This window comes from Rhinolophus hipposideros, assembly GCF_964194185.1.
Source record: "Rhinolophus hipposideros genome assembly, chromosome: X".
NCBI classification, from domain to species: Eukaryota; Metazoa; Chordata; class Mammalia; order Chiroptera; family Rhinolophidae; genus Rhinolophus; species Rhinolophus hipposideros.
The window spans coordinates 73,758,779-73,778,215 of NC_138046.1; the positions used below are offsets into that span (position 1 = coordinate 73,758,779).

At 35.4% G+C, this 19,437-nt stretch overlaps 1 protein-coding gene across 2 annotated transcripts in view; it reads left to right on the forward strand.

Annotated features, from left to right (window-relative positions):
• HDX (highly divergent homeobox) overlaps positions 1-19,437 on the forward strand; it is a 217,687-nt gene that overhangs the window by 85,614 nt on the left and 112,636 nt on the right. The gene's annotated exons all lie outside the window — the stretch shown is intronic.

Here is a 19,437-nt window from a genome sequence, read left to right on the forward strand (position 1 = left end):
CATCTAATTAGCCTAGATAATTTGATCATACAATTCAATCATGATTGATATAAATACCTAAATCAACATTAAATAATTTACATTATTAGTGTTTTATGGTATTTAGCAGTGATGGGTAACTAATTCTTTAACAATCTTATTTTGTTTTTATGCTATAACTGTTGTGATTTTTATGTTAATATAACAGAACCTAATTGAAATTGTGTTTTCTCAAGGAATTTCATTCAGTTGGTCTGTGTAGGACCCATAAATCTGCATTCTAACAAGTACCTCAGGAGATTTTGATGTAACTATTCTTAGGAAGGGACATTTTTAAAGGATTTTAATCATAAAATAGACATAAGTAGACTTTTAGAAAAATAACTCAAGTTACTATACATTAAATAGGTTTGGGGATAATAAAATTAAAGTTAGGATTGTAGTACTGGACAGGAATATATAGATCCCCTTTCCCCTCCATTTCCCTCACAAAGTAGAACTATCAACGATACAAGTAATACAGGAGGCAACCAAAGGATAACTCAGAAAGAGGGAAAGAAGACAACTGGTTAGGGACTGCAAGATTTGGAGGAACTGCAGGTTATTTTGTCCCCACATAACAGCAGATGACACAGGCCCATGCATAGACTTAATGGCTGGCAGACTCACTCACTCTGAACTCCAGTGCTGGGTGGGGCAGGAGCTCAAAAGCTGCTAGGGACACACAGGGAGGAAGTGAATTTTCTGGATGCAGGGTGAGGGCTGGAGAAGCATCTTCTTCCTGGATGGAGGAGATGGTGGATGCCATCTATTTTTTTGCTGAGCCCGCGCTCTCCCTGTGTGCAGACTCAGGCAGACGCCATATCTCCATCTCCATCAAACTGGCAACCACCTTTCATTAGCTCTGTCCTAGTGATTCCCTAAGAACCTGCCCCAAATTCCAGGCATACCCAAGCCACTTCCAGTGGCTTCTCCATACAAACAACCTGTCTTAGCTCGTACTACAGACTTTCCTAAAATCTCTCAAAGGTTCAAAAAACCCAAACAAGTTGCATCTGGCTTTGGTGTGTCCCATACCTCTGCTTGAGCAGCCCCAAGCCCAGCACTAGTGACAGCCAGCCTCAGCTCACAGCTTATCCTCTCCAGGTAACTTCAATCCCAGTGTGGCTAGCAGCCATCTGTGAATTGCCTTGTGGCTCACATGAGCTGGCTGTGTGCAGCGCACAGGCTGTGGCTAAATTTGGCCTGAGCAGGTCCACTCCTAGGAGACCCCAGGGATGGCATGCCTGATGCCCAACTTTGGAACAAGCAGGAACACCACCAGGCCACATCCAAGGATGACCCACGCAAAGGGCAGACTGGGCAGACAGAAGCGCTCCACTGAAGCAAACCTTGCAATGTAGGGTCAGCACTTGCACCATAACACCTCCACTCTGGTGATGGCAAGTCTTCACAACCAATCAGCTCAAGGGTCAGTCACTCCCATTTACATGCAAATGACAAAAAGGTCTCGAGTACAATGGGAGGACACACACTACCTACACAAGTGACAAACATGCAGCACAGAGGTCAGGTGACCAAGGTGCCTGTGCCACTGAGCGCCACAGCATAGTTACTACCTAAGGCCCTCAACAAAGACTGGGAGGCATAGCAGCCCTGCCTAATATATAGAAAAAACACAGGGAAGCATCCAAAATGGGGAGACAAATAAATATCTTCCAAATTAAAAAACAAAGCAAAGCTCCAGAAAAAGAACTAAACAAAAAGGAGAAAAGCAATATACAAGACACAGGGGTCTAAACGCTGGTTATACAGATGCTCTAAAATCTCAGGGAAAACTTCAACAAAGAGACAGGAAACATAAAAATGGTGAGAGAAAATGAAAAAAATAACCAGTCAGAAAGAATAGAATAACTTAAATGAATACATTAAATGAATACATCAACAATAGATTATATGAAGCGGAACATAGAATCAGCAATTTAGAAAATATGGTAGCAGAAAACACCCAATTAGAATAGCAAAACAAAAAATGAATACAAAAAAATGAGGACAGATTAATGATGCTCTGAGACAACATCGTATAATATTTGGATCAGAGGGGTACCAGGAGAAGAGCAAGAGCAAGAAACTGAAAACTCATTTGGAAGGAAAACACCTTAACATAATACAGGCCATATATGACAAACACTCACCTAAGATCATAATTAACAGTGAAAAAAAGAAGCCCTTTGCTCTACATTCAGGAACAAAACATGGCTTTCCCCTATCGCCACTGCTTTATGACATAGTACTGGAAGTCATAGCCAGAGGTATCAGGTAAGAGAAAGAAACCAAAGGAATCCAAATTGGGAGTGAAGAAGTTACATTTTCACTTTTTGCAGATGACATGATGCTATATATAGAAAATCATAAAGAATCCAGAAAAAGCTATTGGAAACAATGAACGAATACAGTAAAGTTTCCAGGTAAAAAATCATCACACAAAAATCCATTGCATCCTATATACTAACAATCAAATCTCAGAAAAAGAAACACAAATTATTTTGCAGTGGCAACAAAAAGAATAAAATACCTAGGAATAAATTTAACCAAGGATGAGAAAGACCTATATGCTGAAAACTAAAAGACATTTTTAAAACAAATTGAAGAAGACACAAAGAAATGGAAAGACACTCCATGTTAATGGATAGGAAGAATCACCATAGTTAAAATGGTCATATTACCCAAAGCAATATACACATTTCATCTCCATCAAAATCTCAATGGCATTTTTAAAGAAACAGAACAAAAAAAAAACCATGAGATTTGTATGAAACCGCAAAAGACCCCAATAGCCAAAGCAATCCTAAGAAAAAAGAGCAATGCTAGAGGTATCAAACTCACAGACTTCAACTTGAATTACAGGGCAACCATAAACAAAACAGCATGGTATTTGCAGAAAAAACAAACACATGGCCCAATGGAATAGAATTGAGAACCTAGAAATAAAAACACATAAATATGGAGAGATAATTTTTGACAAAGAAGAGAAAAACATACAATGGAGAAAAGATAGACTTTTCAAAATGGTGCTGGGAGAACTGGAAAGTCACCTGCAAAAGAATGAAACTAGACTGCTATCTGTTACCGTGTACCAAAATTAACTCAAAATGGATCAAGGACCTAAACATAAGACCTGAAACATAAGACCTGAAACAATAAACTGCATACAACAAAAGTTAGGTACTGAACTTATAAACCTTGGGTTCAAAGAGAAATTTATGAATTTGACCCCAAAAGCAAGGAAAGTAAAAGCTAAAATAAATGAATGGGACTGTATCAAACTAAAAAGCTTCTGCGCAGCGAAGAAACCATCGAAAAAGCAAAGAGGCAACCAACCAAATGGGAGAAGATTTCTACAAACAACACCTCAGGTAACGAGCTAATATCGAAAATATATAAAGAACTACACCTAAACAAAAACAAACAAACAAAAAAAACCACACAATCCAATTTAAAAAAAAAAATGGGCAGAAGAACTGAATTCACATTTCTCCAAAGAGAACCTACACATGGCCAGCAGAGAGTTCCAACCAGGATAAACTCAAACAGGCCCACACCAAGACACATTATAGGTAAAATGGCAAAGCTTAAAGACAAAGAGAGAATCCTAAAAGTAGCATGAGAAAGACAGAGGGTTACATACAAGGGAACTCACATAAGACTATCAAATGACTTTTCTACAGAAATATTGAAGGACAGGAGGGCGTGGCAGGAGATACTCAAAGAGATGGAAAACAAAGGCCTACAACCTAGATTGCTTTATCCAGCAAGGCTATCATTTAAGGTTATGGAGAGATAAAGAGTTTCCCAGAAAAGAATAAGCAAAAGAATTTATTACCACGAAGCCAGCATTGCAAGAAATACTAAAAGGACTTCTGTAAATAGAAGAAAGTTGAAAACAATCTAACTATAAATTTAAAAATGGCAATACTTATGTACCAATCAATAATCACTTTAAACGTAAACAGATTAAATGCTCCAATCAAGAGACATAGGGTGGCTGAGTGGATAAGAAAGCAAGACCCTTGTATATGCTGTATATGAGACTCACCTCAGATCAAGAGACACACACAGGCTGAAAGTGAAAGGTTGCAGGAAGATATTTCATACAAATGGAAATGAGAAAAAGCTTGAGTTGCAATACTTATAACTGACAAAATAGACTTTAAAATGAAGAACATATTAAAAGACAAAGATGGGCACTATATAATATGAAGGGAGCGATCCGACAAGAGGACATAACCCTACTATACATCTATGCACCCAACATAGCAGCACCTAAATATATAAAATAGATATTGACTGACATGAAGACAGAGATCAACAGTAACACTATCATAGTAGGGGACTTAAACATACCTCTGACAACAAAGGACAGGTCTTCTGACAGAAAATCAATATGGAAACAACAGCCTTAAATGACACATTGGACCACTTGTATTTAATTAATATTTTCAGAGCATTTCGCCCCAACGCTGCAGAATACACGTTCTTCTCAAGAGCACATGGAACATTTTCAAAGATAGACCATATGTTAGGCCACAAAACAAGTCTTGATAAATTTAAGAAAATTGAAATCATACCAATTGTCTTCTCTGACCACATTGCTATGAAATTAGACATGAATTACTAGAAAAAAACTGGAAGACACACCAATTCATGGAGGTACAAATGGATGGAAACACATTCCATGTTGATGGATAGGAAGAATTAATATAGTTAAAATGTCCACACTCCCTAAGGCAATATACATATTGAACACAATTCCTATCAAACTACCAACAATGTTTTTCACAGAAATAGAACATATAATCCTAAAATTTATATAGCACCATAAAAGACCCCAGATAGCCGCAGCAATCTTGAGAAACAAGAACAAAGTGGGAAGTATAACAATAACTGACATCAAATTATACACAAGTCTACAGTAATCATAACAGCTTGGTACCGGCATAAAAACAGACACATAGATCAATGGAACAGAATAGAGAGTCCAGAAGTAAATTCATGCCTACATGGCCATTTAATCTACGACAATGGAAGCAAGAATGTATGGTGGGGTAAAGACAGTCTATCCAATAAGTGGTTTTGGGAAACCTGGACAGACACATGCAAAAAAATGAAGCTGGACCACCTCCTTACACCAAAAATAAATTCAAAATGGCTTAAATACTTAATTGTAAGGTCTGAAACCATAAAATTCCTAGAAGAAAATATAGGAAGAAACTTCACATATATTACCCGGAGTAAGATTTTTACTGATATATCTCCTCCCACGAGGGAAGTAAGAGAAAAAATAAACATGTGGGATTACGTGAAACTAAAAAGCTTTTTCACAGCAAAGGAAACCATCGATAAAACGAAAAGGGATCCTACTGAATGGGAAAAGATATTTGCCAATGATATATCTGATAAGAGGTCAATATCATAAATTTATAAAAAACTCACTGAACTCAACTCCAAAAAAACAAACAACCCAATTAAAATATGGGCAGAGGATATGAAGAGACATTTCTCTAAACAGGACATACAGATGGCAAACAGACATATGAAGAAATGCTCAACCTCACTAACCATCAGAGAAATGCAAATAAAAACCACAATGAGATACCTTCTCACCCCAGCCAAAATGGCTATCATCAATAAATCAACAAACAACAAGTGCTAGTGCAGATGTGGAGAAAAGAGAACGCTTGTGCACTGTTGGTGAGTTTGCAGATTGTTTCAAACACTATGGAAAACAATATGGAGGGATCTCAAAAATCTGAAAATGGAGCTACCTTATGATCCAGCAATTCCACTCCTAAGTACCTATCCGGAGAAATCCAAAACTCTAATTCAAAAATCTTTATGCACTCCTATGTTTATTGCAGCGTTATACACAATAGCCAAGACATGGAAACAACCAAAATGTTCGTCGGTTTATGACTGGATTAAGAAACTGTGGTACACTTATACAGTGGAGTATTATGCAGCCATAAAGAAGAAATCTTGCCATTTGCAACAACATGGATGGACCTAGAGAACATTATGTTAAGTGAAATAAGTCAGACAGAGAAAGACAAATATCATATGATCTCACTTATATGTGGAATCTAAAGAAAAGAATATGTGAATGAACTAATCAGAAACAGTTTTGGAGACATAGAGGAAAAACTGAGGGTTGCTAGATGGGAGGGGGGTTGGGGATATGGGAAAAGGTGAGGGGATTAGAAAACAGTCAGTAACCACAAGATGGCCACGGGTTTTGAAAATTAATTTGGGGAATGTAATCCACAATGTTTTATAGAATTTATAGGGTGTCTGATGGACACTTTTCTCATTAGGGGAACCACCTCAGAGATGATGTAGATGCCTGATCACTGCACTGTACACCTGAAGCTGAAGCTGAACAATAATGAATGCCAACTATAATTTTATATATATATATGTACATATATATATACATATATATATATATATATATATATATATATATATATATATACTTGCAAGAAGCAGAGTACAGCATTAGGAATGGAGACAGTGGAAATGTAATGGCTCTGTGCGATATCAGCGGGATAGTGGATGGGGGAAAGGGGGTTCACACAGTGGGGGGATATAAATGATAAATGTCTAAGTATTACTTTGTCCTGTGCACCTGAAACTAATAAAAAAATTAAAAAAATAAAAAATGAATGGGACTATATAAAACTAAAAAGCTTCTGCATAGCAAAAGAAACCATCAACAAAAGAAAGAAGCAACCAACTGAATGGAAGAAGTTATTTGCAAACAACACCTCCGATGAAGGGTTGATATCTAAAATATATAAAGAACTCGTATAACTCACCACCAAGAAAGACAACAAAACCAATCAAATTACAAAATGGGCAGAGGACATGAAGAGACACTTCTTCCAAGAATACATACAAACAGCCAACAGATATATGAAAAGACGCTTAACTTCACTAAGTATTAGGGAAATGAAAGTCAAAACCACAATGAGATACCACCTCACACCTGTTAGAATGGCTATCATCAATAAGAGAAATAATAACAACTTGGAGAGGCTGTTAAACCTCAAAAAAGGAAACCTCATACACTGTTGGTGGGAATATAAATTGTTGCAGCCACTGTGGAAAACAGCATAGAGGTTCCTCAAAAAAATTCAGAACACAATTATGATAAGACCCAGCAATACTTCTTGTGAGTATCTACTTCCAAAATCTGAAAACATTTATCCATATATATATATATATATATATATATATATATATATATATATATATATATGACCCCATGTTCATTGCAGCATTATTCATGATGGCCAAGACATGTAAACAACAAAAGTGTCCTTCGACAGATGATTGGATAAAGAAGAAGTGGTGCATATATACAATGGAATATTACTTAGTAATAAGAAAAGATGAAATGCTGCCATTTGCAACAACTTGCATAGGTCTTGACAGTATCTTGCTAAGCAAAATAAGTCAGACAGAAACTGTTGAGAAGTATATAAGTTCACTCACATGTGGGATATAAAACTGAAAGCAACAAAGAAAATAAGACAAACAATCAAAGAAAAACTCATAGACACAGATAACAGTTTAGTGGTTACCAGAGGGGAAGGGGGAGGAGGAAGAGGAGGAAAAGGACTATCAAATATATGGTGATGGAAGGAGAACTGACTCTGGGTGGTGAACACACAATGCACTATACAGATGCTGTGTTATAGAATTTTACACTTGAAACCTGTATAATTTTACTAACGAGTGTCACCCCAATAAATGTAATTAAAATTAATAGAAAACAAAACAAAAAACAAAAATTGGAAAAATGAATCAGAACCAATAAGTGATTTAGCAAGATTACAGATACAAGATCAGTATACAAAAATCAACTGTATGTCTACATATTATCAACAAATAATCATAAATTGAAATCTAAAACTACCTTTTAAAATAGCATAAAATATGAAATACTGAGGTATAAATCTTACAAAATTTATGCAATACCTGTCCTTTGAAAACCATATGCTAGCATATTTTTAGTGGGTTTGGGCTGAGGGGCATTGACACTGATAATATAATCTTTGGAAATGGGTGTTCGAATTTTCAGACACAGCAGTTATATTTCATTACATGGGTACAGTGTGCTTCCAGAGGAAGCTAATACGTTTCCAACATGGTCATTTATCACAATGGCATTTTGTATTGGATTATATGATTATTTCATTAATACCTCTCTTCCTATCAAATCTAGAGTGTTCCATAAAAACAAGGAAAATATCTGGTTTTTTGTCACCTTTGCAACCCTAAGATGAAGCACAATTCCTGGCACAGTGTGGACCAGTGTAATACAATAAAAATATAATATGAACCATATATTATGCTTCTGTTTTCTAGTAGCAACATTAAAAAGTAAAAAGCTGCATGTAAATTTAATTTTAATAATATACTGTGACTCATATATCCAAAATCTTGTCATTTGACTGTTATTGATATAAAAATTGAGATATTTTTGTATTCCTTTTTACCATACAAAATCTTTTAAATCAATATGTATTTTACACTTACAGCACATGTCAATTTGAATGTAAATTTTCATCATACAAACTGATCTATATGTAAATTTTATAAAATGTACAGTTGAAAAAGTAGATTTAAATACCCAGCTTTTCTAATACCTGATGTTTAGTTTGTAAAAGCTTTATTGAGGTATAATTAACATAAAGTAAATTGCACATATTTAAACAGTATAATTTGATGTTTTGATATGTATACACACTCAAGAACCAGTCTTGGGTGAACATACCCAACATCCCTAAAAGTTTCTGAAGGCCCCCTTTCAATCATTTTCCCTACCTTTTGCAGTTCTACCACACCGTGCAACTACTGATGTGTTCCTGTCACTAATTTGCATTTTCAATAGTTTTATATAGATGGAAACAAGCCATATATACTCTCTTTTTAGTCTGGTTTTATTCACTCAGCCTGATTATTTTGAAATTCATTCATGTTGTTGTGTGTATCAGTAATTCATTTTTTTTTTTTTGGTTGGGTAGTATTTCCCTATATGAATAAAAACAATTTGTTTATCCATTCACCCATTAATGAACATTTGTTTTGTTTCCAGTTTGGGGCTTTAACAGCTAAAGCTGCAATAAACATTCAGGTACAAGTGATTGTACGGATATGGGCTATCACTCCTCTTGGGTAAATACTTATCAGTAGAATAGCTGGATCATAAGTCGACTGTGTGCTTAACTTTTTAAGAAACTGCCAAACTATTTCCCAGAGGGATTGTTCCATTTCACAGTCCTGACAGCACTGTATCATAGGTCTAGTTTCTTCAAATCCTCACCAACACTTGATATGATCGTTTTGGTTTTTTTTTTATCTGTCTTAATGGGTGTGTAGTGGGCACATCATAGTTTAAATTTGCATTTATCTTGTGACTAATGGTTTTGAGCACATTTTTATATGCTTATTGGTTATCTCCGTATCTTCTTTAGTGAAGTGTTTTTCAAATATTTTGCCCATTTTTTATGGGCTGTGTTCCCTTACTATTGAGATTTGAGAACTCTATGTATTCTGGAGACAGGTCCTCTATCAGATGTACCATTTGTAATTATTTTCTCTTTATTTGTGACTTGTCTTTTCATTCTCTTAACAGTATCTTTGTTATAAACAAAGACTGCGGTATATGTTTGCATATAATAAAATGCACCCATTTCAAGTATACAATTCAATGATTTTTAGTAACTTCACTTAGTGGTACAAACATCATCATATATCAGTTTTAGAACATTTTAATCTCCTCAGTATATCTCTCATGTCTATTTCAAGTTATCCCACATTCATATCCCAAACAAATGGCAACCACTGACCTAATTTCTATCTCTATGAATTTGTATTTGTCTTTTCTGAACAATTCATATAAATAGAATTATACAATATGTTGTGGCTTCTGTTACATTGCATGTTTTTCAGATTCGTCTATGATGCAGCATGTGTCACAAGTTAATTACTTTTTATTACTCAAGTGTATTTATTGTATGTATATACTGTATTTTAACTATTCATTTACAAGTTGATAGGCATTTAGGTTGTTTCAAATTTGGGGCTATTGTTAATGCTGCTGTGAATATTTGCATAAAGCCCTATGTGTGGACATGTTTTTGTTTCTCTTCAGCAAATACCCATGAGTTGAATTGCTTAGTTGTATTTTAGTTTTTATTTTTAATACTTTAAGAAAATGCCAAACAGTTTTCCAAAGTGGTTGTACCATTTCACATACCGATCATCAATGTATAATTGTTCTTTCATCTCCATATCTTTGCAAATATTTGCTATTGTAAATCTTACTTAATGCAGCCATTCTAAAGAGTATGAGATAATATCTCATTTTGGTTTAAATGTGCATTTCTTGAATGACCAGTGATTATGAGCATTTGTTCATGGACTTACTAAACACTCATATATCTGCTTTGGTGAAATATCTGTTGATGTATTTTGTCCACTTTTTGATAAGGTTGTTGGTCTTATTATTGACTTGTAGGAGTATTTTGCATATTCTCAATACAAATTTTTTATTGGAAAGTGATTTGCAAATATTTCCTTCCAGTTTTTTATGTGTCTTTTCATTTTCTTATTATCTATTTTGAAGTGGCAAAGTTTAGAATTTTTTTTTATTAAATTTATTGGGGTGACAATTGTTACTAAATTTACATAGATTTCAGGTGTACAATTCTGTATTACATCATCTATAAATCCCATTGTGTGTTCACCACCCAGAGGCAATTCTCCTTCCATCACCATATATTTGATCCCCCTACGCTCATCACACGCCCCCCACCCCCTTACCCTCTGGTAACCACTAAATTATTGTCTGTGTCTATGAGTTTTTCTTTCTCATTTGTTTGTCTTGTTCCTTTGTTGTTTTTGGTTTATATACCACATATCAGTGAAATCATAGGGTTCTCTGCTTTTTCTTTTTCTTTTTTTTTTAATTAATTTTATTGGGGTGACAATTGTTAGTAAATTTACATAGATTTCAGGTGTACAATTCTGTATTACATCGTCTATAAATCCCATTGTGTGTTCACCACCCAGAGTCAGTTCTCCTTCCATCACCATATATTTGATCCCCCTTACCCTCATCTTCCACCTCCCACCCCCCATTAAACTCTGGTAACCACTAAACTATTGTCTGTGTCTATGAGTCTTTGTTTTTCATTTGTTTGTCTTGTTCTTTTGTTGTTTTTGGTTTATATACCACATATCAGTGAAATCATATGGTTCTCTGATTTTCCTGGCTGACTTATTTCACTTAGCGTTATACTCTCAAGATCCATCCATGTTGTCACAAATGTTCCTATATCATCTTTACTTACCGCCAAATAGTATTCCATTGTATATATATACCACAACTTCTTTATCCATTCATCTATCGAAGGACATTTTGGTTGTTTCCATGTCTTGGCCAACGTAAACAAAGCTGCAATGAACATTGGAGCACACTTTTCTTTATGTATCAATGTTTTCAAATTATTGGGGTAGATACCCAGGAGAGGGATTTCTGGGTCATGTGGTAACTCTATTTGTAATTTTTTGAGGAACCTCCACACTGCCTTCCATAACGGCTGCACCAGTCTGGATTCCCACCAACAGTGTATGAGGGTTCCTTCTTCTCCACAGCCTTTCCAACACTTGTTACTATTTGTCTTGTTGATGATAGTCATTCTGACTGGGGTGAGGTGATATCTCATTGTGTTTTTTATTTGCATTTCTCTGATGATTAGTGATGTTGAGCATTTTGTCATATATGTATTTGCCATTTGTATGTCCTCTTTGGAGAAATGTCTCTTCAGTTCCTCTGCCCATTTTTTACTTGGGTTGTTTGTTTTTTTGTTGTTGAGTTTCATGAGTTCCTTGTATATTTTGGATATTAGCCCCTTATCAGAAGAACTGTTTGCAAAAATCTTCTCCCATTTAGTCGGTTCCCTCTTTATTGGGTCAATGGTTTCTTTTGCTGTGCAGAAGCTTTTAAGATTCATATAGTCCCATTTGATTATTTTAGCTTTTACTTCCATTGGCTTTGGACTCAAATTCATAAAGTGCTCTTTGAACCAAAGGTCCATAAGTTTAGTACCTATGTTTTTTTCTATGCAGTTTATTGTGTCAGGTCTTATGCTTAAGTCTTTGATCCATTTTGAATTAATTTTGGTACACGGTGACAGATAGCAGTCCAGTTTCATTCTTTGGCACGTGGCTATCCAATTCTCCCAGCATCATTTATTGAAGAGGCTGTCTTTCCTCCATGTATGCTTTTCACTTCTTTGTCAAAAATTATCTGTCCATATTAATGTGGTTTTATTTCTGGGTTCTCAATTCTATTCCATTGGTCTATGTGTCTGCTTTTCTGCCAGTACCACGCTGTTTTGATTATTGTAGCCCTGTAGTAAAAGCTAAAGTCAGGGAATGCAACACTTCCAATATTGTAATGTTTTCTTAAGATTGCTTTGGCTATTCAGGGGCTCTTGGCGATCCAAACAAATCTGATGATTTTTTGTTCTATTTCTTTAAAAAATGCCATTGGGATTTTTATGGGGATTGCATTAAACCTGTATATTGCTTTGGGTAATATGGCCATTTTAACTATGTTGATTCTTCCAACCCATGAGCACAGAATGTCTTCTTATTTCTTTGTGTCTTCTTCAATTTCTTTCAAAAATGTCCTATACTTTTCAGCATATAGGTCCTTCACATCCTTAGTTAAGTTTATTCCTAGGTATTTTATTCTTTTTGCTGAAATTGCAAAGGGAATAGTTTTTTTTTGTATTTCTTTTTTTGAGATTTCATTGTTAGTATATAGGAATGCAATGAACTTTAGTACCTTGACTTTGTAGCCAGCAACTTTACTGCATTCGTTGATTGTTTCTAACAGCTTTTTGGTGGATTCTTTAGGGTTTTCTGTATACAGCATCATGCCATCTGCAAAGAGTGATAACTTCTTCATTCCCAATTTGGATGCTTTTTATTTATTTCTCTTGCCTGATTGCTCTGGCAAGGACTTCCAACACTATGTTGAAAAGCAGAGGTGATAGGGGACAGCCCTGTCGTGTTCCTGAACATAAAGCAAAGGGATTCAGTTTTTTACCATTAATTATGAGAATAGCTGAGGGCTTGTCATATATGGCTTTTATTATGTTAAGGTATTTTCCTATTATACCTATTTTATTAAGTGTTTTAATCACAAATGGATGTTGTATCTTATCAAATGCTTTTTCTGCATCAATTGATAAAATCATGTGATTTTTGTCCTTTATTTTGTTTATGTGATGTATCACATTGATGGATTTGCGGATGTTGAAACATCCTTCTGCCCCGGGGTTCAACCCCACTTTGTTGTGATGAATAATCTTTTTAATGCATTGTTGTATTCCATTTGCTAGAATTTTGTTTAGGATTTTTGCATCAGTATTCATCAGAGATATTGGTCTGTAGTTTTCTTTTTTTGTGTTGTCCGTACCAGGTTTTGGAATCAGGGTAATGTTGGCCTCATAAAATGAGTTAGGGAGTATTGTCTCTTCTTCAACTTTTTGGAAGAGTTTGAGCAGGATTGGTATTAGATCCTGTTTGAAGGTTTGGTAGAATTCACTAGTGAAACCATCTGGTCCCAGACTTTTGCTTTTGGGAAGGTTTTTGATGCCTGATTCAATTTCGTTACTGGGGATTTGTCTGTTTACATTTCCAGTTCTTCATGATTCAGTCTTGGAAGGCTATATATTTCGTAAAACTTGTCCATTTCTTCTAGGTTATTGAATTTGGTGGCATATAGTCCTTCATAGTATTCTTGCAATAATCCTTTGTATTTCTGTGGTGTCCGTGAAAACTTCCCCATTTTCATTTCTGATTTTCTTAATTAGTGTGTTCTCTCTTTTTATCTTAGTGAATCTAGCCAAGGGTCTGTCGATTTTTTTAATCTTTTCAAAGAACCAGCTCTTTGTCACATTAATTTTTTCCATTGTCTTTTTATTTTCTATTTCATTTAGTTCTGCTCTGATTTTTGTTATTTCCTTTCTTCTGCTGATTTGGGTTTAACTTGTTCTTGTTTTTCTAGTTCTTTAAGGTGTAAAATGAGGTTATTTATTTGGGATTTTTCTTGTTTCTTGAGATAGGCCTGTAATGATATAAATTTCCCTCTAAAAACTGCTTTCGCAGCATCCCAAAAATTTTGGTAGGGTGTATTTTCATTGTCATTTGTTTCTATGTATCTTTTTTTTTTTTTTTTTAATTAATTTTATTGGGGTGACAATTGTTAGTAAATTTACATAGATTTCAGGTGTACAATTCTGTATTACATCGTCTATAAATCCCATTGTGTGTTCACCACCCAGAGTCAGTTCTCCTTCCATCACCATATATTTGATCCCCTTTACCCTCATCACCCACCCCCCACCCCCTTACCCTCTGGTAACCAATAAATTATTGTCTGTGTCTATGAGTTTTTGTTTCTCATTTGTTTGTCTTGTTCTTTTTGGTTTATATACCACATATCAGTGAAATCATAGGGTTCTCTGCTTTTTCTGTCTGACTTATTTCACTTAGCATTATTCTCTCGAGATCCATCCATGTTGTCACAAATGCTCCTATATCATCTTTCCTTAACGCCGAATAGTATTCCATTGTGTATATGTACCACAACTTCTTTATCCATTCATCTATCGAAGGACATTTTGGTTGTTTCCATGTCTTGGCCACCGTAAACAAAGCTGCAATGAACATTGGAGTACACGTGTCTCTGTAGAGAAATGCTTTTATATTTTTGGGGTAGATACCCAGGAGAGCGATTGCTGGGTCATATGGTAATTCTATTCGTAATTTCTTGAGGAACCTCCACACTGCCTTCCATAGCGGCTGCACCAGTCTGCATTCCCACCAACAGTGTATGAGAGTTCCTTTTTCTCCACAGCCTCTCCAACACTTGTTACTATTTGTTTTGTTGATGAAAGCCATTCTGACTGGGGTGAGGTGATATCTCATTGTGGTTTTCATTTGCATTTCTCTGATGATTAGCGATGTTGAGCATTTTTTCATATATCTATATGCCATTTGTATATCCTCTTTGGAGAAATGTCTCTTCAGGTCCTCTGTCCATTTTTCAATTGGGTTGTTTGTTTTTTTGTTGTTGAGTTTCATGAGTTCCTTGTATATTTTGGATATTAGCCCCTTATCAGAGGAACTGTTTGCGAAAATCTTCTCCCATTCAGTTGGTTGCCTCATTATTTTGTCAATAGTTTCTTTTGCTGTGCAGAAGCTTTTCAGTTTCATATAATCCCATTTGTTTATTTTAGTTTTTACTTCCATTGCCTTTGGAGTCAAATTCATAAAATGCTCTTTGAACCCAAGGTCCATAAGTTTAGTACCTATGTTTTCTTCAATGCAATTTATTGTGTCAGGTCTTATGCTTAAGTCTTTGATCCATTTTGAATTAATTTTGGTACATGGTGACAGATAGCAGTCCAGTTTCATTCTTTTGCACGTGGCTATCCAATTCTGCCAGCACCATTTATTGAAGAGGCTGTCTTTTCTCCATTGTATGTTTTTAGCTTCTTTGTCAAAAATTATCTGTCCATATTTATGTGGTTTTATTTCTGGGTTCTCAATTCTATTCCATTGGTCTATGAGTCTGTTTTTCCGCCAATACCAAGCTGTTTTGATTATTGTAGCCCTGTAGTACAAGGAAAAATCAGGGAGTGTGATACCTCCAGTATTGTTCTTTTTTTTTAATATTGCTTTGGCTATTCGGGGTCTTTTGTGGTTCCAAACAAATCTGATGATTTTTTGTTCTATTTCTTTAAAAAATGCCATTGGGATTTTAATGGGGATTGCATTAAATCTGTATATGGCTTTGGGTAATATGGCCATTTTAACGATGTTGATTCTTCCAATCCATGAGCACGGAATGTCTTTCCATTTCTTTGTGTCTTCTTCAATTTCTTTCAAAAATGTCTTATAGTTTTCAGCATATAAATCCTTCACATCCTTGGTTAAGTTTATTCCTAGGTATTTTATTCTTTTTGCTGCAATTGCAAAAGGAATTGTTTTTTCTATCTCTTTTTCTGAGATTTCATTGTTGGTATATAGGAAAGCAATGGACTTTTGTACGTTGATTTTGTAGCCAGCAACTTTACTATATTCATTGATTGTTTCTAATAGCTTTTTGGTGGAGTCTTTAGGGTTTTCTATATATAGCATCATGTCATCTGCAAAGAGTGACAATTTAACTTCTTCATTCCCAATTTGGATGCCTTTTATTTCTTTCTCTTGCCTGATAGCTCTGGCGAGGACTTCCAACACTATGTTGAAAAGCAGAGGTGATAGGGGACAACCTTGTCGTGTTCCTGAACGTAGAGCAAAGGGCTTCAGCTTTTCACCATTAATTATGAGGTTAGCTGAGGGCTTGTCGTATATGGCCTTTATTATGTTGAGGTATTTTCCTTCTATACCAATTTTAGTAAGTGTTTTAATCATAAATGGATGTTGTATCTTATCAAATGCTTTTTCTGCATCAATTGATAGAATCATATGGTTTTTGTCCTTTATTTTGTTTATGTGATGTATCACATTGATGGATTTGCGAATGTTGAACCATCCTTGTGCCCCGGGGATGAACCCCACTTGGTCGTGATGAATAATCTTTTTAATGCATTGTTGTATTCGATTTGCTAGAATTTTGTTTAGGATTTTAGCATCTGTATTCATCAGAGATATAGGTCTGTAGTTTTCTTTTTTTGTGTTGTCCTTACCAGGTTTTGGTATCAGGGTAATGTTGGCCTCATAAAATGAGTTAGGGAGTACTGACTCTTCTTCAATTTTTTGGAAGAGTTTGAGCAGGATTGGTATTAGATCCTCTTTGAAGGTTTGGTAGAATTCACTGGTGAAGTCATCTGGTCCAGGAGTTTTGCTTTTGGGAAGGTTTTTGATGACTGATTCAATTTCGTTACTGGTGATCGGCCTGTTTAGATTTTCCACTTCTTCTTGGTTCAGCCTTGGAAGGCTATATGTTTCTAAGAACTTGTCCATTTCTTCTAAGTTATTAAATTTGGTGGCATATAGTCCTTCATAGTATTCTTGGATAATTCTTTGTATTTCTGTGGTGTCCGTGATAACTTCCCCTTTTTCATTTCTGATTTTGTTAATTAGTGTCTTCTCTCTTTTTATCTTAGTGAGTCTAGCCAAGGGTTTGTCGATTTTGTTAATCTTTTCAAAGAACCAGCTTTTTGTCACATTAATTTTTTCTATTGTCTTTTTGTTCTCTATTTCATTTAGTTCTGCTCTGATTTTTGTTATTTCCTTTCTTCTGGTGACCTTGGGTTTCGCTTGTTCTTCTTTTTCTAGTTTTTTAAGGTGTAACATGAGGTTATTTATTTGGGATTTTTCTTGTTTCTTGAGATAGGCCTGTAATGATATAAATTTCCCTCTTAAAACTGCTTTCGCGGCATCCCAAAAATTTTGGTAGGATGTATTTTCATTGTCATTTGTTTCTATGTATCTTTTGAGCTCTCCTCTAATTTCTTCTTTGACCCAGTCGTTCTTCAAAAGTATGTTGTTTAATCTCCATGTATTTGTGTTTTTTCCTGCTTTCTTTTTGCAGTTGATATCCAATTTCAAAGCTTTGTGATCAGAGAATATGCTTGGTATGATTTCAATCTTCTTAAATTTGCTGAGGCTGATTTTGTGTCCCAATATATGGTCTATCCTTGAGAATGTTCCATGTACACTAGAAAAGAATGTATAGTCTGATGTTTTAGGATGAAGTGCTCTATATATGTCAATTATGTCCAATTCATCTAATGTGTCATTTAGGGCTGCGATTTCGTTATTTATCTTCTGTTTGGATGATCTGTCCATAGCTGTCAATGATGTATTTAAGTCCCCTAGTATAATTGTGTTTTGGTCAATTTCTCCCTTTAGTTCTGTTAGTAGTTGCTTGGTATATTTCGGTGCTCCCTGATTGGGGGCATAAATATTGATGACTGTTATGTCTTCTTGTTGTATAGTCCCCTTTACCATTATGAAATGTCCATCTTTGTCTCTTGTTATCTTTTTCACCCTGAAGTCTGTTTCATCGGAAATCATTATGGCTACACCTGATTTTTTCTGGGTACCATTTGCTTGAAGTGTCAATTTCCACCCTTTCACTTTGAGTCTATGCTTGTCCTTGTAGCTGAGATGTGTCTCTTGTAGGCAGCATATGGTTGGGTTTAGTTTTTTGATCCAATCTGCTATTCTATGTCTCTTTATTGGTGAGTTCAGTCCATTTACATTTAGGGTGATTATTGATATGTGAGGATTTCCTGTCATTCTGTCTTTAGTTTTCTGGTAAGGCTGTGTCTCCATTGTTTCTTTGCCTTTTTGTTGTTGTCTGTTATTTCTGTGTGGTAGTATTCTATGATGTTTCCCTCTGTTTCTTCTTTTATTACAGTATATATTTCAGATTTGGATGTTTTTTGAGTGGTTACCCTTGAGTTTATGTAAAAAAAAGTTTGATATTTAGAGTATTCCAGTTTCTTCAGTCCGCTTACTTTCTCTATTCCCATATTCCAGTTCAGGCCTTTACACTCCCCCTTTTTATGTTTTGGTTGCCACAAGTTGTCCCTGTTGATGGTGGTCTAATAGCCTCCTTTAGTATTTCTTGTAGTGCAGGTCGTGTATTAGAAAATTCCCTCAGCTTCTGGATGTCTGGAAAGGTCTTTATTCCTCCTTCATATCTAAAGGAGATCTTTGCTGGATATATTATTCTTGGCTCATGATTTCTCTCTTTCAATAGTTTGAATATTTGGTTCCATTCCCTCCTAGCTTGTAGAGTTTCTGCTGAAAAATCTGATGATAATCTAATGGGCTTTCCTTTGTAAGTTACCGTCTTCTTTTCCCTGGCTGCCTTGAGGATTCTTTCTTTATCATTGATTTTAGACAGCTTCAATACAATGTGCCTTGGTGAAGGCCTGTTGGGATTGAGGTAATTAGGTGTTCTATTTGCTTCTTGGATTCGAGGATCCAGTTCTGTCCACAAGTTTGGGAAGTTCTCATCGACGATTTGTTTGAATATATTCTCTGTTTCCTTCCCTCTTTCTTCTCCTTCTGGTATGCCCATTATTCTTATATTGCTCTTTCTGATGGAGTCAGAAAGTTCTTGTAGAGTTCTTTCATTTCTTTTAAGTCTCAAGTCTCTTTCTTCTTCCCTCTGTGTAAATTCCAGGTTCCTATCTTCGATGTCACTGATTCTTTCCTCCATCTGGTCAACTCTACTACCTAAGCTGGATATTTTATTGTTAATTTCTTCTATTGAGTTCTTAATCTCCAGAAATTCTATTTGGTTCTTTTTCAAGATTTCAATCTCTTTTGTAAAATGCTCATGGTGTTCTT